General features: G+C 39.1%; 1 long non-coding RNA gene across 2 annotated transcripts in view; it reads right to left on the bottom strand.

The window, feature by feature from the left end:
* Positions 1-7832: 7832 nt before the first annotated feature.
* The window catches only part of LOC102148394 (uncharacterized), a 117118-nt gene continuing 102027 nt past the window's right edge, over positions 7833-22923 (bottom strand). For both annotated transcript variants that reach the window (XR_011426405.1, XR_002800097.2), the window contains 2 exons: positions 8157-8418; positions 7833-8024 (listed from right to left, as the gene is read on the bottom strand). This is a non-coding gene — a long non-coding RNA (uncharacterized lncRNA). The remainder of the gene's footprint in view (positions 8025-8156; positions 8419-22923) is intronic.

Below are 22923 nucleotides of genomic sequence, written 5' to 3'. Positions count from 1 at the left end.
ATCTATCATGAATGCTTTTCTAATTAACAAATTATTTTACTCGTTCCAGCTGTATATTGCTTTTAATTTGGGAGATTTTGTTTGTTGGTTGGGTGTATCATTCCGTTTTGCTTATATTATTGGAGCTTGTAAAATGACATCTCCAAGTGGAAAATTACATTAAGTAATGAGACTTTCTAGCATGTTCCCAGTGGGAGGAATAAGAATAAAAATTTCTTCGGAACACATTCTTTCACATTCTCTGGGGAAGTCCAAGTCTGAAGAACTCGGCAAAGTGGTGAAAAGGAAGAGAAGAAGGTCAAAAGATCAACAAATCAATTATCAATGGATATTTATTAAACAACTATTAAGATTCTCAGAATGTATTAGCTACTCTGTGGAAAATGACTTTGCCTTTAGCATTTAATGATGGGCCTAGAATGGTTTGATAGGGTTGTTTAGGTCTCTGGAGCTCTGAACTGAGTCCTAAAAGATGGCTAAGGTTTGGAGAGGTGGAAAAGGAAAAAAAGAATTTTATTTAGGAGTCATGTGACTAAGGGTGTGAGAAATTGAATATAGAATCTGTGGAGGACAGAGAGAAAACTAACTCACCAGAGGAGAATGGGTTGATGAGCAGAGGGAGAAGCCGTGCTGCCCGGGGTTATCAAAAGCTTGGGTATAGAGCTAGCCAAGGGCCTTGAGCCCTCCAGGAGATGGAGGGAAAACGCCTTTAATGAATAAACATCCTGACATCACTTGCTTTAGAGATAGGATCAAAAAAGTAAGACATGACTCACCCTTCTTGGTAAATTCACAAAATTAAACACAGACAAAAATTGTCTTTACATGCCCATTCTATTCCTTACAAAAACAAAAGGAACGATTCTAAACGCGGTCATAGCTAAATAATGCAAGGACTCTGGAGATTTCTGTCAATCAGCTTTTCTCCCAGAGGAACAAACTACACATAGCGTTCATACATTTGTGTCCCCAAACTAACATTTTTTGAGTAGCATTTCTAGTTTCAACTTCAACGTGAAATAGAGTGTAGTTAAAGAGTTCAGGGAATTCGATATCCATTTGTGGAAAAAAGTCCTTTAACAGAAACACTAGAAAACTTGGTGGGTAAGGAGCTGGTTGTTGACCACGTAACACGATTTATGCCTCAGTCTGATAGCTTGAACTAACAGCTCAAGTTTTTTACTATCGTATCACTATTTCCAGCCAGGCTCTGATTAGTCAGGAGAATGCAGTTTTAGTGTGTGGTCTAACCTGTTTTGAATCTGTACGTGGGTGCCTGTTACCCATGTTTTGTAGTAACTGGGACCACTTCAACAGAAGGACAGAATGCCTAAGACACACTGACATTTGACACTTCTTAAGACACACGACGATTCCTCTATTCTTATCACTCTTTGTCAGATGTGACAACCCACAGGCATTTAGCAAAACATAAAGATTTATCACCCGATTTCCGTATTCACGGTCACTTGGATATTTGGATTTTTGGTTTGATGCCATGATGGCTTCCTTCATTATGTGCCACGGATGAGGGATTTGTGCTATGCCTCCTACACATGAGTTTCTTAGGTTTTAGGCCTTCTCTCTGCCATGAAATATGAACTGTCATGGGCAGTGTTCGGTCTATTTATCTCTGAATTACTGCCCCTCGCATTAGAGTTTCCATCAGTTGAATAGAGGGGGAGAGATGGCTGCTTGTTTGCCCTCAGGAAACAAATATTTGAAGCTGAAATGCTCTTAACAGTAAGGGCTGAAGCCAAGCAAGGAAACGGTGTGGGGACGGTAACTATGTGACCTGAAGTGTGGGGCCGTGCAGGTGACGCGCTCAGGCACCGTCCCTCCTCCTTAGCTCACCCATGGCCTGCGCCACGGATTCATGTCTCCAAATAAACACAGGATCAGAAGATGAGCACGAGATCTGACTTACTGATTCCAACCAGCCCAAGACCCGTTTAGGCAAAAATTGCTACTTTACAGCTTCACAAAAAGGAGACATTCTTACATGCAAAAATGTTGAGTAAAACATAACCAAAGATTCATGTAGGGGCTCTGAATGCATTCTGCTCCACTGGGAGTTTTAATCAACACGTCTCCCCAATTATTGTTTACGCTGAATTTTCAACCATTCAACCAACTCGTCCAGTACTGTTTACAGACTGGCTATGGGTATATTTTGTCCTAGTGGTTAACATCTCGCCCTCAATTGAAGTAAACCTGGCCATAGAGAGGGTGCAATTTGTGCCGCCTGCCGCATTCTCTGGCTGGGTAAGATTTTCCGTTAAAGTTACCCTTCCTTACTTCCGTTTTGCCCCAGGGAAGGGAGAGACATATGCATTCAGCCCTGACAGGTAAGTGCTTGCCACTTATAAAATCCAATAAATAAATTCTAAATAAATATATCTGCAAATCGAAACCATTTTGAGCTACTTAACTGAGTGCATATCTAGTCCTTTGTACACATATTTGTACAAAGTGTTGCCTGTAATTTTAAAGATGCTTGCCTCTGGGAGGTTTCGTTTTTCCATTGAAGTCCCCTTGATTTACTGTACGCAATATGTTACAGCTTCCTTATTTGCTCCTTTGGGACAGTTACTGACAGTAAATCTCTATTAAAATATTCTTCCATATGGTTGCATGAAAATTTTATTGCAGTGAGCCTGGGGCGGAAGGTCACAGCTGAGTAGCTGCAGTTAAGTATTGCAGTCTATGGACTCGGAGGTACATCTGTTCTGGGAGCTGGAGTAAAATTAGAATTTTACTGTCAATAGCATTTCTCCAAAACCAGTTACATTTGTTTACTGTGGCTGGCTGGGCCTTGTCCTCCACAGCACCTGAGATGCATGTCATTTGGCCCAGCACCCATATCTTTGAGGTTGGAAGTTTTAAGGCAAAATTTGCCAAACCTGAAAGTCATCTGAGAAGTCCCTAATGGATATTTCATTTATGAGACATGAAAATTTAATTTTATCTCTTCTAATTTGAGTCCATTGCTCACTCACATTGGTTTTGGCGATAACTCATTGTTTGTTCTAAATCCTTTTTGGAAACCAGATCATACAGACTTAATAAATGCCACTAAAGGATGATTTTTAATCTGCATCTCCGGAGCTGATGAGAGGGGACCCAGGCACCAAGCTTTCGTCACTTTGTATCGCTGATCCGAAGGGCTGAGATGGTTTGGACGCCGTTTGCCTGAGCTCGGGCTGCCATTAGTTCAAGCATCAGCAGCTAGTACTCACCCCTGAAAAGACTGGGAAAACTGAGGGACTTTTGAAGACAATTCCACTCTATAGATGTGACTACGTAAGAGTGTTTTACGGGTCTAAACACCACATTTAACAGTTGGAAGCTAGGGTCAGCCAGTGTCAATGTTCAGCTTGTATTTGCTATTAAAAAAAAAAAAAGAAACACTCAGCCATACTTCCAAGCCTTTCTTTCTCAGCAGTGTGACGTGTAGCCTAACCCAAATCTGCCCCAGGCTCTCCTTTGTCGAAGCGCTGTGAGTCACGAGGAGAAAGCCAGCCCCAGAAGATCCGGGTCCACGGCCGGGTCTCCACACAGCTCAGCAGCATCTCCACTACAGCCTTCATCCAAACGCTGTTTGCGTCAGTAGATTCAGACACTGATTAATTTCCAATCTTATTTCTGAGACTCCATTGATTATCTTCTATTATTTCCATAAGTTTAGGGAAATGTTCAAAGTAAATTTTTTTTAAATTCCTATTTCTACGCAGAAGTCACCATACTGAACATTTAGGAGGCAGTAGAGGGGCATCCAGAGGAAAAAAGTGGACTAGGCCTTAGAGAATCGTAGTTACATTCACGGAGTGCCAACCGTGGGCAAGCCCTGGTGCTTCTCAGAATATAACTCATAATTCTCACAAGATCCCTAAGAGTTAGGCACAAGTATCATCCCCACTTTACAGATGGCAAAACTAAGGTACAGAAAGATTAAGGAACTTGTTTAGCCACATTGGATTCAAAACAATATGGCCCCAGTGCCCGTGTTGTTGACCGCTGCACTATACTACCTCTTGTATGAATAGCGTAGTCGGCAAGGCATTGAGGGTCCCAAATAATTCCCCAATGGAAAATCAGGTTTGAGATAAATGCACAGACAATGCTGTTTGGCCTCTGAATGTAGTCCGAGGAAATCCATTCTCCCTGTCATTTGTGATGACAAGGATCATGCTCTTGACACTCACAATGTTAACAGATATGAAGCAAGCTAAACTTTGAAGGCTCTAATAGCATTTTCACAAAATACACAGCGAAGTGGAAGAGTTCAGCTTGATGGATCTGAAGAGCTAGGTAAAGTCTCTCCCCAGCAAGAAATTATTCTTTATAAAAAGAAATACATGTCAGAGATGCAGGTTACCACAGACTAAATCTCAGCCTTATCCCTTATCATTTCCCCTCTGCACATCCCCCCTCCCCAGCACACACATACACATGCACGCACACACCATAGCTGGGCCAAAGGGACATTGGGTGCTGAGAAGGCCCAGGAGAAAGATGCAGTGGTGGCGGAAAGAGGTAAATCTGGGAAGTAAGTCTGAGCCAAAATTCTTCACAGAGGGCTCACAGCCAAAGTTTGGGGAAGATCAAATATAAGGAGCACATCCAGAGGACCTGAGGCAGAAGCAGAATCTGGAAGTAAGGCAAAGGGCTCCAACTGGGAACGAGGTGCAATAAGAACAAGACTAAAGGGTGCATGAGGTTGCCCAGAGCAGCCCTGAGGCATCAGTGCCTCAAATGGGCAGCACACTCGGAAGGCTGAAGGATTAGAGATTCATCCTCTTTTCAACAAGTATTTTGAAAACATTATTTTGAAATAATTTTAGACTCACTTAGAAATTGCAAAAGGGAGATGGTTCCCTCCTCCGCTTTCCCCTAACAATGTAAGATGTTAATCTTACAAAAGTACAATGATCAAAATCAGGAAACTGACATGGGTGCAACACTTTTCACCAAGCTAGAGACCTTATTTAATTTCCCCAGAACAAATATTTTTTGGAGCACTCTTTTGATGCCTGACTTAAAGTGTGCTAGGGGTTAGGGTGCGGTCCCTGGCCTTATAGTGTTTTTGGTTTACTGACAAAAGCTTGTGGGCCAGCCACATACTGCTTGGCTTTACAATTTTGTGGCTAGTATTTAGAAATACTGTTATCTCATCGAGTTGACACGGCAGAGGAAAAGCACTAATTACAGATCTCTGAATGCCTTTCATTTTACTTAAGCACGCAAAGACTGCATCTCAGTTCTTTGTGTCTTCAAATTACAGAGGATGTACAATAAGGAGGGATTCCCAGGGAGGTTTTTAGTGAAGGAGAGGTGGGAAAATAAGCGGTGAGCAGCTGGGGAGTTTCCCTTTCTGGCCTCAAAGAAGGCAGTTGGGAGCTTTGTATGCTGTGAACTTTAGAAATACTATCTGGAGATCACCAGCCTATTTATGTGCATGTTGATGACTTGAATAGAATTCCTCAGAACCTTGAGGTTTCAGCCACTCTCTTATTGGCAATTATGGATGCTTTTTATTTTTTATATTAAATAACAATCAACTATTAGAAACAGGACTAATTGCTACGTTGTTAGGTTTTGCTCCACTCTGGGAAAGCTCGATGTATACTGCTATATACACAAGGTCAGGATTTTCACAATAACATAACTGGATATGGTAGGGGGAAGCAATTTTTTTTAGAATTGATTTTACTGTGTCACTACACAATGCTCACTTTTTTTTTTTTTTTTTTTTGGTAAACTAAGAGTCATTTCAAATTACTTTATATATAACATAAGTGCTCTAAAAGAAATGTGTAAAATGATTATAACTATGTCCCGGAGAGTGCAAGTTAGTCTCTCTGTGTGTGTCCACTTTAAATCCTATTATTTAGAAGTAGATGCAGTGATGCTAAGTAAATACGTATTTACTAACCATACGTGCCTCCATCCGCACATGGGCGCCCGTGATGGAGATATCGAAGGAACAGCAGGCTGACTCCCTTTCCACCCAGCTCGTGCTGCAAGGCTCCTTCTATTTGCTTTTTTGAGAAGGGAGAAAAGATCATTTTAAAGTTAAATTGCCTAGTGAACCCATCTATCATTTGCAAAAAAGTAATGAGCTGGAGCCGGAAGCCTAAGTCTCTGCTTTCTTCCCCTTTCTCATGGTCAAGATGTAAGACATAAAAAGCAATTTTTCTTGATCTGTGATCAAACGATGGATTAAGACTTGCAAGGAGTCGGTGATCAATTGTCTGATAATATGTGACAGATCTTGTCAGGTTGACGAAAATGTGCCCCAACCCACAGGGAGAGAAGGCTCTGAGCTGTGAAGGTGCTTTCTTAAGCAATTGCCTGAGAAGCAGAGGCCTCTGTGATATCAATTATCTTCTGTATCAACACCAAACAGGAATTTTGCTGCGAAAGCTGCCACCGCGGTTTGATGTATGTAAGTTAATAACTAATTAGATGCATTTCAGTAATCACTTAACTTTAATTGGTTTTGTATCTTATTTTTCAAAGGGGGAAGGCATAGACTTGTCCTAATATTTTACCATAATAATGTTCCACAACACATGAAATGAATTCCCCTCCACACTCCCCCACATTCTGATAGGCCAATAAAAATAGTATTAGGCGATTAAATAAAGACAATTTTTAAAAGAAGCAGGCATAGTGATAAACAGTAATGAAGTCAAGCAGCTGGCGGGCATCTGGTGAATCTGCCACCTGATGACTTGCCCCAGGATCCCGGTGAAGCCTTCAGCCTCCTCTTAGTTGGTGGGATTCACACTTAGCATTAGCCCCTTTTCAGGGGAGGGGAGGGAAAGGGAACAATGTAGAGATGTATTGTTTACACCCTTCCCAGCAGTTTCAAACTGGTCCATGAATATCCACTCATCTCCGACTGGCCCCGATTTAAGGAAATGAGGAGAAAAAAATACATTTGAAAATAACCTGGACTTATTTTTGGAGCTCAGGGAAAGAGTAAGTCGGGGTTAGATTTTTTTTTTACTTAGCCCCAAGCTTGAAGAGAAAAGCTATATTTTTACATGAGGCCAAAGAAAGGACTGAAAGAGATTTTAAATTCTTTCCTAATGCAAAGGCAAGGAATCTGACTACGCAGCATTTTCTTCCAGTTTTGTCACAAAGGAGGACACTATGCTCAAGCAATTATTCCTGTGTAAACAGGCTGTCTCCCCATTTGGGAGACATTTACATTGGGTGTTTTAGATGCAATCTCGGGGAAGCTAAGGCTGGGCTTTTATATGTGTGCAGAGAAAAGTTGGGGGAAGGTACAGGGCGGATGGTCAGAAGAGGAGGTTAATGCTGAAAACCCAACTCTATTGGTCACACAGAGCTATAATCCGAAATAGATAGACACATCTCATGACATCTGAAAAATCTTGTATTTATCTGTTCATCAAAAATATACGTATATAGTGTGTGTGTGCACGTGTGCGCGCACGTGCACACACACGATTGCTATGTGCCAGAATCATGCCAGGCCCTGGGGATTCAGGGATGACAAAAGCAGAGCCTTGCCTTCATCGGAGCTTGAAATGGAGATACATTAGAGATTATCCAGCCCAAAGTTTGTGTTTGCCCAACTGCATTGCAAGGAACTAATTGGAGGTCTTTAAATGGGTGGGATAAGGAGAGAAAGCTAAGCAGATATGCTCCAGCCCATCTCCATTAGCCACCCTGTTTCATCCAAAGGACTTCCACTTTGGTCGTTTTTATATATTGGGTTTCTCTATTAGATTTCCTTTTTTTAAAAAAGAGTTATGCTAAAAAAAACCAAAAAAACAACAACGGAAAAAGAGACAGAATCAGAATCCAACTCTTTATTTTCTGTAAAGAATATTAAATTCTTGAGCCTGAGAAGCATCCCGTGACATATCTGGCGGCAGTCTGGAGAGTCCAGCCGGTCTGCTGTCAGGTTGTCATTGCAGGTTGCCCAGGAGGTCAGCCGCTGCCTCCCCTCTGCCTTGTGCTGCTCAGGTTGGCAGGAGCTTTTCCACCTGTGGAGAAACAAAGCCTTGTGACAGATGCTGCATAGCACAAGCCTCCCCCGGACAGAGCAAGGAGCTGCACCCTGCGGTGCCTCCTGGATGGAGGGCAGGGCGGCCTGCCAGTTGATTCCTGTTTCTCACCTTGGTTTTTGGTGCATGGAAGGGCATCTTGCCCCTGATTGTAAGAAGTGTTTGGGAGCTCTTGTGTGCATTTGCTGGCATTCTGAAAGGAGTAGATGCTCTATGACCATGAAAGTCTGTTAATTTTCCCCAAGGTGTCCACATTTCTCTTGAAGCAGAGTTTGAAATTCCTGGGACTCCAATGATGATCAGGGCCAACATGAGAGTAGCCAAAATTATGGCAAAATATGGATTCAGTAGACTAGGGGTGACAGTTGAAGATCTAGGATGAGGAGAACAGATGAATCAATGGGTAAAACATTTCAGTTATGCAAAATTAATAAGTTCTAGAGATTTTCTGTATAACATTGTACCTATAGATAACAATACTGTATTGTACACTTAAAAATCTGTTAGGAGGGTAGATCTCATGTTAAGTGTTTCTACCAAAATAAACACCTTCAGGGATGTGTAAGGGACTTTCCTTTGCCTCTACCATGGAGGGTAGGCCTGAAGTTATTTATGGCTGAGAACTTCAGAGCCAGAGAGTAGCAAGTCTTGGTTTATCTGGTTTGAGAACAGAAATCACCAGCACTCCTGGGCATTCTATGTAGACAACTGTGAGCTTCTACATCAGCTAAGGTGGCTGGGCTATTTCATCCTGTCCATTCCCTTTTTGGTGGGTCTAGTGTCAAGGACCAGCCTCTTTCATTCATTCCTAATATTAACGGTCCTTGCCTTATCAAACTTGGAAATATGACATCCATTCTTATGTCTACCCTAGAGTCAAAAAGAATAATTTCAAGGACAAAATCCCTAAGATAAGATACTACAGTCATGCATTGCTTAATGATGGGGATATATTCTGAGAGATACATTGTTGGGCCATTTTGTCATTGTGCGAACATCATAGAGTGTACTTACACAAACCTAGATGGTATAGCCTACTACACACTAGGCTACATGGTACTAATCTTATGGGGCCACTGTCACATATGAGGTCCATCATTGACTGAAATGTCATTATGTGGTACAAGACTGTACTTTAGTGGAAACTTAGGGGAAAGAAGAGGAGGAGCCTGAGATACCGTGAAGTAAGTACAAGAGATTGAACAGAGGGGAAAAAGTGTCTTACACAGTGCCTAAGACATTGTAACTATTCAATAAACTTTAGTTGAATGAATGAATGAATGCTGAGGATGAGATGCCAGTCCTTATCAAACTGGGATTGGGAATAACTGACCTTCAAGTCTTGTATCTGAACATCTCAGAAAACTTCCCTGATAAGGACAGCGACTCCAGCATACATCCACTGTCAGATGTGTGGGCGGGGAGGTAGAGAAATCTGAGATAGGTAGGACTTTAGTTTGTCCAGAAACCACTTATACTGCATCTGTTCCCCTTCTTGGGTTCACATCAAGAACCAGAATCTGCCAGAAAGGAACATTTGGAGAGCTTTATAAATAAGAAATCATAGAAAAGGATGAACACCTGAGAAGCTGATCAGACTGAGAGAAATAGGCATTTGCCAGAATTTTAATACAAATGGCCATGGAAAAGATAGAGAATTTGGTATTGAGTATTTGCTGTCTTCCCAAGACAAAGTTCAAATGGATTTGATTTACACTTATAAGAAGACAGCCTAATTGCAACCTTGAAATGGGCAAGATCAAGTAAGATTCTGAGTTTAACAGAAAAGAGGGTCTGATTTGTATTTAAGCACTCTCTTGAGAGCCAGCATGGGAATTCACACAGGGTCACAGGCAAGCTCCTTCCCTGACCTCTACAAGGCTATCGCGGAAGCAGAAAAGAGTAGGAAGTAATAATTGTCTTTAATTTGGCAAGAAAAGCAGCTTTTAGCTTTTGATAAATAAGGATGAAGAACTGTCACATCTAGACACTGACATTCTCTGCAAGAAGTAGAGGACTAGAAGGTTTACAGACACATTTCCTTTGAATCAAGCTGTTTCTACTTCTGCAACAGAAAGCGACCTGGTTGACTTCCAGAGAAAGCTCATCAGGCCTCATGTAAATTCAGTATAAGACACGTTCTCAGGGCTCCTCTAGCCAGTTGACCTGATGTTGTTTTACAAATAAGAAAAGATGCCTTGAGAGACAAATGAACACATCCCAAATTCATGATAACAGTGGGAAGAACTCATAACTCATGATGCCCCCTCCTTGGGTCCTCTCTCTTCATGAGATTGCCACAGTAAAATTCAGGAAATATTTTACTGACTGTCTTACATATGCTAACTCTCATTTGGGTACTGTGGAACAACAGGCAACATGTGATATGATACTGGCTCATGGGAAGACGTAAACCTCATTCGGAAGAAAAGACACTTGATGCTGTCAGAACCAGACAGCCTTGCACTGCAATTCGTGTGCCAAGAGTAGTGTTGGCACTAATTCCACTATTCAGTAACTAATATTTGATCTTCACCATTGCCATGTAAGCCAAAAAGCCCCAATGACAGAGACTGAAGCTTAGGTTAAATGACTTGCTTATGGTCAAATAGCTAGTAAGCTGCAGAAATGGAATTTGAAATTGGGGCTATTTAAAACCGAGGTCCCTCCCACTACACTTTATGACCTTTCAATGTTGTAAAACTCTTGGTTTTTTATTAAGAGGAACAAAACCTAGTCGTCTCTAGAATCTAGCTGTTGTCATAGATTTATAAGGTGAGATAATTTTTTTTATTTAATTATTTTATTGAGGTCATATTGGCTTATAACATTGTGTAAATTTCAGGTATACATCACTATTTTCAGTATCTGTATAGACTGCATCATGTTCACCACCAATAGTCTAGTTTTTATCCATCATCATACATATGTGCCCCTTTTCCCCTTTCACTCTCCCCCCAATTCCCTTCTCCTCTCGTAACCACTAATTTGTTCTCTTTGTCCATGTGTTTGTTTATCTTCCACATACATGTGAAATCATACAGTGTTTGTCATTCCCTGTCTGGCTTATTTCACTTAGCATAATACCTTCAGGGTCTGTCCATATTGCTGCAAATGGGACAGTTTTGTCCTTTTTTATGGCTGAGTAGTATTCCATTGAATATATATATATATATATATATATATATATATATATATATATACCACATCTTCTTTGTCCACTCATCTGCTGATGGGCACTTGGGTTGCTTCTATGTCTTGGCTATGGTGATGAGATGAATTATTCTGAAATAATTCTTTTTTAAGCATTCGAATTAAGCAAAACCATTCTTTGAGGAGTGAAATGTCTCTTTGAAAAATTTGTTGGTTTCACTGACTTGTACATTCTTTGACAGGTGTCAAAATATGACAGAGATGGAGACTCGATCACAATCGCTTTGCTGAATTCCTGCAGAATCAGAATATTCTGAGAACTGTGTGCTAGTCAGTATTAAACCACATCTTTGCAGAGTTCATGGAAAACAAGTCATGAATAGTGAATGTTCATTAACAGGGACTTTTTTTTAGGTTTCCAGGTATGTTTTCTAAAACAGTGAGAGATCACTGTAAAAAAAAAAAAGGGGAAGTGCTACAAAAATGAGCATAATCCACAAACAAAAACAATAATAAAGGAAATAGATACATTAAACCACAGATCTGCAACTATAAAACTATAATACTAGGGGCCAGCCCCATGGTGCAGCAGTTAAGTGCGCACGTTCCGCTTCTCAGTGGCCCAGGGTTCCCCGGTTCGGATCCTGCATGCAGACGTGGCTCCACATGGCATGCCATGCTGTGGTAGGCGTCCCACATATAAAGCAGAGGAAGACGGACACAGATGTTAGCTCAGGGCCAGCCTTCCTCAGAAAAAAGAGGAGGATTGGCAGCAGTTAGTTTAGGGCTAATCTTCCTAAAAAAAGAAATTAATTAATTAATTAATTAACAAAACTACAATATTAAAAGCCAGCCATGGACAATTACGTACAATGAATACCTTGAGCTAAAATCTAACCCCATGCATTTAAAACTACTATAGTCACGGGAAGGAAATTTATAGGAATACATTCTCATTGTAAATAATACCAAGATTTTACATTTTAAAAATTAGGTCTAAATATACTGGAAATATCATGACAAAGAGAATAGCTGCATATTCAAATGCAACCCTTAATCACTTTGAAATTCATTACTTTTTAATTTGTTTTCCAAAATTACTCAAAAGATTTTCTTAGTGAGAACAAAACACATGGTTAAATCATAGCACCTATCAACCCATTTATTATTGTTTTTGCTTGTGGGTTGTTGGATTATTTTTTTGGCCTCATAAAAAGCCAAAACTAGTTGAACAAGTTCTCCAAAAATACTATGCTGGAGCTGAAACCAAGCATGGAAAATTTTGGCTTGTGGGTGTGATTATGAATCACTAAAAATGATACTAGAAATCCACATGAAATATTCACTTTAGAAACCAATGGGAGATACGAAATACATGAGCTGGAAGAGCATAAATGGTGCCATAATTATTGGAGAGTCAGACAACACCAGAGAGAAAAGAAGCAAGGGCAGAAATTATTGCAGCTTCTGGCTCATGGCACAAATTGAAATGAAGCCCTCATAATTAGGGAATCCAAGAATTATTTATATGTTCTGGGGCTTACCAACTGGAATACTTGAGCTACACTGGGTTTTGTCCTCAGACTAGATTCCAGCTGCCAACTTGCAATTTCATAGCAATAGTAACCCAAACAGCACATCTTGATGCAGCTCTTTTGACATGGGCCATGTAGTTACCAACAGTTTAAAGTGTTTAATTTAAAATAGTTATGTCCTCAACAGATATCTCTGACCGTCATTTCATTCTTCAGCCCCTCTATAAGATGATTCTCTAGACTTTTCATGAAGCTTCTTGGTAAAAATGTGACGGTGCCTGCTAAAAACTTCATTTGGTATTCTAAAACTTTGAAGTTTGATAACTTGGATTTAAGTATTGACAAAATGTTTCCAAGTCAAAATTGTGGCATCAAACTGTCTGGGTCAACAAGCTATAAACTTTTTAGGAGTATGAAAGCCAAATGTTATCTAACAAAATATATTTGAGATCTATATGAGGAAAAACTACAACTCTGATGAAAGACATCAAAGACTTACTAAATAAATGGAGACATATTTCATGTTCATGGATAAGAAGCCTCAATATGGTCAAGACATCAGTTCTTCTCACAACTTGATCTATAGATTTAATGCAGTATGCAATCCAAATCAAAAGCCCAGCAGATTATTTTGTGGATATTGAGAAACTAATTCTAAAATTTACATGGAAGGGTAAAAGACCTAGTATAGCCAATTCCTTATTGAAGGACAAGAACAAAGTTGGAAGATAGACACTACTCTCCTTCAAGTCTTACTATAAAGCTACAGTGATGAAGACAGTGTGGTATTGGCAAAAGAATAGACAAATAGATCAGTGGAACAGGATGGAAAGCCCAGAAATAGCTCCATTTGAATGTAGTCAACTAATCTTTGAGAAAAAAGCAAAGGCAATACAATGGAACAAATATAGTCTTTTCAACAAATGGTGCTGGAACAACTGGATATTCACATTCAAAAATATGAATCTAGATACAGACTTTACACTCTTCACAGAAAGTAACTCAAAATGGACCATAGACCTGAATGTAAAACATAAACTATAAAACTCCTAGAAAATAACATAGGAGAAAATTTAATTGTCCTTGACTATGGTGATGACTTTTTAGGTACCACAAGTAATAACTACTTTCTAGGTATTTTTTAGGTATTAAAAACACAATTTGTGAAAGAAATCATTGATAAGCTTTACTTTATTAAAATTTAAAACTACTTCTCTGTGAAAGATAATGCCAAGAGAATGAGAGGACAAGCCATAGACTGGGAGAAAATATTTGCAAAAGACATATCTGATAAAGGACTGTTATGCAAAATATATAAAGAACTCTTAAAATCCAACAAGCAAATGAACAACCCAGTTTAAGAAAAGGGCAAAAAGCCTGAACAGACACCTTACCAAAGAAGATGGCAAGAAAGCATATGAAAAGATGTCTGATGTCATATATCATAAGGAAATTACAAATTAAAACAACAGTGAGATACTATTACACACCTATTAGAATGGTCACAGTCCAAAATACTGACAACACCAAGGGCTGTCAGGATATGGAGCAATAGGCACTCTCACTCACCGCTGGTGAAAATGCAAACGATACAGCCATTCTGGAAGACAGTTTGGAGTTTTCTTACAAAACCAAACATACTCTTAGCATATGACTCAGCAATCACATTCCTTGGTATTTACCCAAATGAAATGAAAACTTATGTCCAAATAAAATATGCACAACTATGTTTACAGCAGCTTATTCATAATTGCTAAGACTTGGAAGCAACCAAGAGGTCCTTCACTGGTGAATGGATTGATAAACTGTGATATATCCAGACAGTGGAATTCAAGGCTAAAAAGAAGTCAGCTATCAAGGCATGAAAAGACATGGAGGAAACTTAAGTGCATATTACTGAGTGAAAGAAGCCAATCTGAAACTGCTTCTATATGATTCCAACTATATGACAGTCTGGAAAAGACAAAACTACAGAGACAGTAAAAAGATCCATGATTGCCAGGCATTGGGGGAGGGAGGGATGAACAGGCAGAGCACAGAGGATGTTCGGGGCAGTGAAACTATTCTGTTTGATGCTACAATGGTAGATACATGTCATTACACTTTTTGCAAAACCCACAGAATGTACAACATCAAGAGTGAACCCTAACGTAGACCTCAGACTTTGGGTGATAATGACGTGTCGGTGTAGGTTCATTGATTATAACAAATGTACCACTGTGTTGTAGAATGTCAATAGTGGGGGAGGTTGTTTGTGTGTGGGGACAGGGAGTAAATGGGAACTCTCTGTACTTTCCATTCAATTTTGCTGTGAGCCTAAAGCTGATCTAAAAATATTAAGTTTATAAATAATAATAAAAAATAGCCAAGGGCTTGCATGACTGGAGAGGGGGAGGGGTGGGGAGTGGTAGTGTTTGGTAGTGTTGCCAAAAGAAGAGAGGACGGAGCCCTATTCAACAAGAAATTTACTTCTTACATAATGAGCAAAGGGAATGAAACAACTTTATAAAACATCTGTTAGCAGCACAGGAGGTTGACTTGTCTTTTTGATTATTGGGATATATCCATTAAAAAGGTGTATATAATGTAAATACAACTTAAAGTTCTCAAAGCTTGGTCTAGAGTTCCCTGAGATGCTTTCCAGGGGTCAAAACTGTTTTTGTAACACTACTGATACATTATTTGCCTTTTTCACTGTGCTGACATTTGCACGCATGATGCAAAAACAAGGATGAGTAAAAATGCTGAAGCCTGAATAAAGGCAGTGGCGCCAGATTGTACTGGTATCCACCATATTCTTCACCAGTATGCTCTCACAGATAAAAGAACGCCAGCTTTGGGGCTGGCCTGGTGGTGCAGCGGTTAAGTTTGCACGTTCTGCTTCAGTGGCCTGGGGTTTGCCAGTTTGGATCCCAGGTGTGGACATGGCACAGCTTGGCAAACCATGCTGTGGCAGGCATCCCACATGTAAAGTAGAGGAAGATGGGCATGGTTATTAGCTCATGGCCAGTCTTCCTGAGCAAAAAGAGGAGGATTGGCAGCAGATGTTAGCTCAGGGCTAATCTTCCTCAAACAAAAAAAAAGAAGAACACCAGCTTCACTTAAGAATGACTTTGCTGGAGCTGTAAAAATGATGAATTTTATTAAATCTTGACTCCAGTACACACAACGAAATAGGACATAGCACAAGGTACTTCCACTGCCCACGGGAGTATGATGGTTGTCTTAAGGTGAAACTCTGTATGATTGTTTGTATTGTGGGCGGAACTAGCTGCTTTATTCAAAGAACATGATTTGTACTTAAAAGAACGACTGACAGACAAACTGTGATTATTCAGACTTGGGCATTGGGCAGATATTTTCCGAAGAATGAATGAAGTGAGCCTGTCACTTCAAGGAAAATAACTGACAGTATTTGTTGCCAGTTGTAAAATTTGAGCTTTCAAGCAAATAATTAAAATTTTGGAAAACTTGTATTCAACACTATGAGATTGACAATTTCCAATATTTAAAGACTTTTCTGGTAAAATCAGTGGTCGTATTGATGAATGTGATTTTTTGGATGTTGTAGAATGAAATGCGTCAACATTTAGAAGATCTGCATAACTCAGTGAACCATTATTCTCCAAATGACCAATGCGTGAATGTCATAAAATCATGCATGAGTAACAGACCCATTGAAAGTGCAAGAAGACTGATGCATTTTACTGTGAGAGAGTATTAAACGTTCATTGATATAGTTTTAGATACTACGTGACAACTAACCTTTAAGAAACTACCACTTGTCAAGTGTGGATGTGGTGTCAAAGAATATCCACAGTTAGATTAAAAAAGGAAAAGCTACAAATATACTCCTCCATTTTCCAACTGCATAGCTGTGAGAGGCTGGAAAAAATGAAAAATGATCCCGCTCTTCTCATTCAGTTTTGCTTTGCTGTTGTTTTGGGAAATAGTTATTTTCATAAAAATAAGTTTATGTTATCAAGTATCATTATTATTTATGTTATCAGGTAGCTTATTATTGTAATTTTCAAATGCAGTTTAAATTTTGCTCAGTTTTAATTTTGAATGCAGTAAATATCGTTAGATAAAACTCACATAAACAGAAGTCCTTTGGAGTCTGTAATACTTTTTAAGAGTGTAAAGGGGTCCCGAGACCAAAAAGTTGAGAGCCAACTAATTTAAAGAGATAATGAAACAGATGCTGTGTACCTAATATAGATCTTAAAGAATAAAACATGACCCGGACTTTTGACGCTACTGTACGTCCCGCGCAGAATGTAGCTTCTTCCCTTCTCCCAGGGGTGAGCACATTGCATTAATCTTATATTAACTATTCTCTTGCTTTTCTTCGTAGTTATCTCACAAACCTATCTCCCTATATGATATTTAATCTTGCCTGTTTTTGAACAGCATACAAACGGCACCATACTGTCTACATGTCATAGTTTAGGTTTCCCTGAAAGCAATGCCAGACAAAAGGACCTGGGTTCAGGTAGGGTATTTTGGAAGTGATCCCAGGAAGCAGAAGTGTGGGGGTCGGAGTAGAAGCTAGAGAAGGGAGAAAGCAAATAAAAGTACATTATTGGGCTGGTTACCGCTGTGGGCAACTGAGGTAGAGACCTGCTGTGTACCCTCTGTGAAAATGTATAAAACATATTTCAGAATTGGCCCACCAGCCCAAAGGAAAGGAGACTGGGCATTATTCACTGCCTTTATCTCCATTTGGTTAAAAGTTTTTCTCAGAGGCTTAATGCCCTCGCATGTTCAGGCTAAGTGGCTGCCCATGGTTCTGAGACAGGCCTGAAGCAGAAAAGCAGAGACCCCTCTTTGTGACCTTGAGATGGCACACTATCCATTGCATGGAACTGTCCACCACAGCTGCCTAAAATCAGGTGAGCTATAGGAGTGGAGTGAGGGGCACCACAAGTGTCAGCCACACCGTCTATATTCTTTTATGACTGCCTTCTTTCCCTCTAGAGTATGTTATTGAGACATTTTAGATTGATATGAGTAGTCTTAGCTAATTCATTTCCACTGATGCGTAGTACTCTATTGTCTGACTATTCTACAACTTAATCTCCATTCTATTGCTGGACATTTGGTTTATGTCTTGACGTGGGGTCTTTTGTTAATGCTACTGCAGGAAAACAAACACACAAACATTTTCATGTCCTTACATTCCACATAAAAATTTCATAATCAGCAGAAATGAAGTCTCCACCTCACTTTTTTTTTTTGGCTTGTAACATTGTGTAATTTCAGGTGTATATTATTATTTATCAATTTCTGAATAGACTTCATTGTGCTCACCACCAGTAGTCTAATTTTTGTTCATCACCATATATGTGTGCCCATTTACCCCTTTCTCCCACCCCCAAACCCCCCTCCCCTCTGGTAACCACTAATCTGTTCTCTTTATCCATGTGTTTTTTATCTTCCACATATGAGTGAAATCATGCAGTATTTGTCTTTCTCTGTCTGGCTTATTTCGCTTAACATCATACCCTCAAGTTCCATCCTTGTTGTTGCAAATGGGATGATTTTGTCTTCATTTATGGCTGAGTAGCATTCCATTGTATAAATATACTACATCGTATTTATCCATTCATCCATAGAAAGGCACTTGGGTTGCTTCCACATCTTGGCTCCTGTGAATAATGCTGCAATAAAAATGTCTCCATATTTGTATATGATGCCAGGTAATGGTCTACTTTCATTGTTTTGCATGTGGCTGTCCAGTTTTCCCAACACTATTTATTGAAGAGACTTTCCTATCTCCGTTGTATGTTCTTGGCTCCTTTGTCGAAGATTAGCTGTCCATAGATGTGTGGTTTTATTTCTGGGCTTTCACTTCTATTCTATGTATCTGTGTGTCTGTTTTTGTGCCAGTATCAAGTTGTTTTGATTACTGTAGCTTTGCTGTATATTTTGAAGTCAGGGATTGTGATGCCTCCAGCTTTGTTCTTTTTTCTCAGGATTGCTTTGGCTATTCAGGATCTTTTGTTGTCCCATATAAATTTTAGGATTCCTTGTTCTATTTCTGTGAAGAATGTCATTGGGACTCTGATTGGAATTGCGCTGAATCTGTAGATTGCTTTAGGTAGTGTGGACATTTTAAGTATATTTATTCTTCTGACCCATGAGCATAGAATATCTTCACATTTCTTTATGTCTTCTTCAATTTCTTTCAATAATGTCTTAAAGTTTTCAGTGTATAGGAATTCACCTCTTTGGTTAAGTTTACTCCTAGATATTTTATTCTTTTTGTTGCAATTGTAAATGGGATTGTATTCTTGATTTCTCTTTCTGCAAATCTGTTGTTAGTGTATAGAAATGCAATTGAGTTTTTAAAATTAATTTTGTACTCTGCAACTTTGCTGTAGTTATTGATTATTTCTAATAGTTTTCTGATTGATTCTTTAAAGTTTTCTGTATATAACGTCATGTTTTCTGCAAACAGTGAGAGTTTCATTCACTTCTTAATTGCCTATTTGGATTCCTTTTATTTCTTTTTCTTGCCTAATTGCTCTGGCCAATACCTCCAGTACTATGTTAAGTAAGAGTGGCAAAACTGGGCATCCTTGTCGTAGTCCAGTTCTCAGGGGGATGGCTTTCAGTTTTTCAACATTAAGTATGATGTTGGCTGTGGGTTTGTCATATATGGCCTTTATTATGTTGAGGTATCTTCCTTCTGTACCAATTTTATTGAGAGTTTTTCTGATAAATCAATGTTGGATCTTGTCAAATGCTTTCTCTGCATCTATTGAGATGATCATGTGATTCTTATTCCTCACTTTGTTAATGTGGTGTATCACCTTGTATTATTTGTGGATGTTGAACCATCCCTGCATCCCTGGAATAAAATCGACTTCATTGTGGTGTATGATCCTTTTAATGTATTACTGTATTCAGTTTGCCAGTATTTTGTTGAGGATTTTTGTGACTAAGTTGAAGTGTATAGTTACTTTTGATGCTTTCTTTACTTTTACCTTTTAAGTTATAATTGAGTATTTGCCTCCCTGTTCTGATAGAGAGCTGCAGATTTTTGATTTTGTCCGTCTATTTATCTCCTTGCTCAAAGCTTTGTAGACCTTTGCCTTTTTGTTTCTGGTGTGAGCTCATCTTTAATTATTGTTTGTATGGCAGGTCTTGTGGTGATGAACTCCTCAGCTTTTGTTTATCTGGGAAAGCTTTCATTTCTCCATCGTATCTGAAGGAAAGTTTCGCTGGACAGAGTATTCTTGGCTGAAAGAGTTTATCTTTTAGTATTTTGAATATATCATTCCATTCTCTCCTAGCCTGTAGGGTTTCTGCCAAGAAATTCACTGAAAGCCTGATAGGGTTTCCTTTGTAGGTTATTTTCTTCTGCCTTACTGTTCTTACTATTTTTTCTTTGTCATTGACTTTTGCCAGTTTTACTACTATATGCCTTGGAGAAGGCCTTTTAGCATCGATGTAATTAGGCATTCTATTAGCTTTGTGTATTTATCAGTCCAGTTCCTTCCCAAGGTTTGGGAAGTTCTCAGCTATTACTTCTTTGGACAAACTCTCTGCTCCTTTCTCCCTTTCTTCTCCCTCTTGAATACCTATAATTCTTATGTTGCTTTTCCTAATTGGGTCGGTCAGCTATTTCTTGGAGAATTCTTTCATTTTTAAAAATCTTTGTCTCCTCCTCCATCTGTAGAATTTCTATATTTTTATACTCTAAATCACTACTTCTTTCCTCCATATAATAAGTTCTATTTCTTAAGGAGTCTAGATTATTTTTTATTTCATTAATTGTGTTTTTCATGTCCAGAATTCCTGATTAATATTTTTTATAGTTTCAATCTCTTGTGAAAAGATTCATTTTATTCCTGAGCTCATTGAACTGTTTTTCTGTGTTCTCTTGTAAATTGTTGAGTTTCTTTATGACAGCTATTCTGAATTCTCTGTCATTTAGGTTGTAAATTTCTGTGCCTTGAGGGTTGGTTTCTGGAGAATTGTCATTTTCTTTCTGGTCTGAATTGTTGCTGCAGTTTCTCATGGTGTTTGATGAACTAATCTTTAGTCTGGGCCTTTGTGGTAGTATTAAGTTGTAGATTTCACCTACTACTGCTAGGGGGAAGCAGGAGCAGAATTTCTGGTCCCACCTCATCTTCTGGAAGCTGTGGGGGTACTTTGAGTGCTTGCGCCAGTCTGGGGAATATTCAGTTGCTTGTGTGGACTGTGCTTGGTGGGCAGGGCTTTCTCTCCAGACCAAACTAGGGCCACTCCTTGGGGCCACAGTGGCATGGTGAGGTCCCCCCATAGGGGAAGTGATCATGTGCAGGCTAAGGGCTGCCACTGCCTCTTCCTACAGTCATCCTGTGCATGTTCCCACTTTTGGGGCAATTGTGCCAGGCTGGAAAATGTTTGTGCACATGCACAGGGCTACTGGGGGAGGGCAGGGAGTGCTCTCCTAGCTCCACCACTTCCCAGGGGGCCAGAAAAGCCACCCTCAGATGTATAGCTGTGTGTGTCTCTCAAGCGTCCTCTTCTGCACTGTGGGCTTCCTCCATTGGTCAATGAATGTCCATTTAGTTGTAATTCAAAAGGGGGAGAAACAAATGGAACAGGCCACTCCACCATATTGCTGACGTCCTCCACCTCATTTTTGCATTTCCAATCTTGCATGAATTTATTGACCAACCTAAGTTACATTTTGGCTTGGATTCTGGGGAATGTAATTTTGACTTTCTGCCTCTGCAGTACAGGAAGGCACACTAGAAGGAGTACCATGTCCAATACACTAGGCAACCAGGCAACAGCTATGAAAATTAAAAATCCACATACCCTTAGATCCTGAGATTTTACTCTGGTAATACATTCCATAGAGATAAAATTATGAATATAAAAAAGCATATGTACAATGCCATTTATTGCAGAACTGTTTGTAGTGGATTGAAAGCAAATGTTCTTTAATAAAGGAATGGCTGAATATATTGAAATAAGCCACATGTTGGAATATTATATAGCAAAAAAAAAAATGAATTAGAGCAATAGCAGATGACTTGGAATGATTCCACAATGCATTATTGAGTGCAAGAACATACACATTACATAATCCCATTTTTTTTTGTAAAACAATGGCCAAAAAAAGGCATATATATTATATATATATATATGATTATATAGGTATACAAGGTGACCCAGTAGGTTGTAAACAGGGCTTATGATTATAAAGGTGACATAAAGCTAATGTACTTTAGCAAAGAAGAGGAGTAGGAAAAATATATATATATTTATATATAAAAGGATGATTCCCTCAATGTGATTATTTTATGAGGTTGGGATTTTAAGCAACATTTACCTTCTTTATATTTGTATTTGTATGTATTTTATTTATAAATAAATTTATAAAATATAAATCTATTTGTATGTATGTATAAATCTATTTATAAATGTATGTTGTATTTATTTATATTTTTGTGTGCTATTAAAGTTATTCATAGTGAATGGATATTATTTACATAGTCAATATGAAACAACAAATCCATTGTTAGTGTGAAAAATGCCTTCTGCCTAATGGAACTGGGGGTAGAATTATTGTTTTACATCATCCATTTTTGTACAATTAGATTTGATACCATGTGTATATATCTATAACTTTGATAAATGTACAAAGAAATAAAATTATTTTAAGTTAGCAAATGAAATAACCTTATTTGGGCTAAGGTTGATTCTTGCATCTAACGGTTTGGAGTTCACCCAGTTCTACCTCCTCACTCCATTAATTAAACTTCTCTACCACAGTATCAACTGTCCTTTCCCACTCCCTTCTTCTCCGAAGGTTAGAAACATACTCACCTGTCTTTCATCTTAGAAAATCCTCCCTTGATGTTATGGCCTCATCTAGCTACCACACTGTCTCACAGCTTTGCTTTGTAGCTCTGAGGAAACAACATAAAAGAGTTGCTTACCCTCACTGTCTGCCACCTCATTTGTTCCTCATAACCCTGCATTGTAGCTTTTGCCCCAGCAAATGTTTCCCTGGAACTCCCCCACCAAGGTCATTATGTCCTTCTTATTGCCAGCTCCAGTCACCCTGGTGTCTCAGGAGCACTTGACCCTCTGAGCAGCCATCTTCTTAAAGCTCTTTCAATTGTTTCTTACAGGACGTTATTCTCTCCCCGTTGTCTTTCTGATTGCTTTGTATGAATGTTCTC

This window comes from Equus caballus, chromosome 15, assembly GCF_041296265.1.
Source record: "Equus caballus isolate H_3958 breed thoroughbred chromosome 15, TB-T2T, whole genome shotgun sequence".
In the NCBI taxonomy this organism is placed as follows: domain Eukaryota; kingdom Metazoa; phylum Chordata; class Mammalia; order Perissodactyla; family Equidae; genus Equus; species Equus caballus.
Note: the sequence above shows the minus strand (reverse complement) of the source record. Positions and strands in the feature narration are given on the sequence as shown.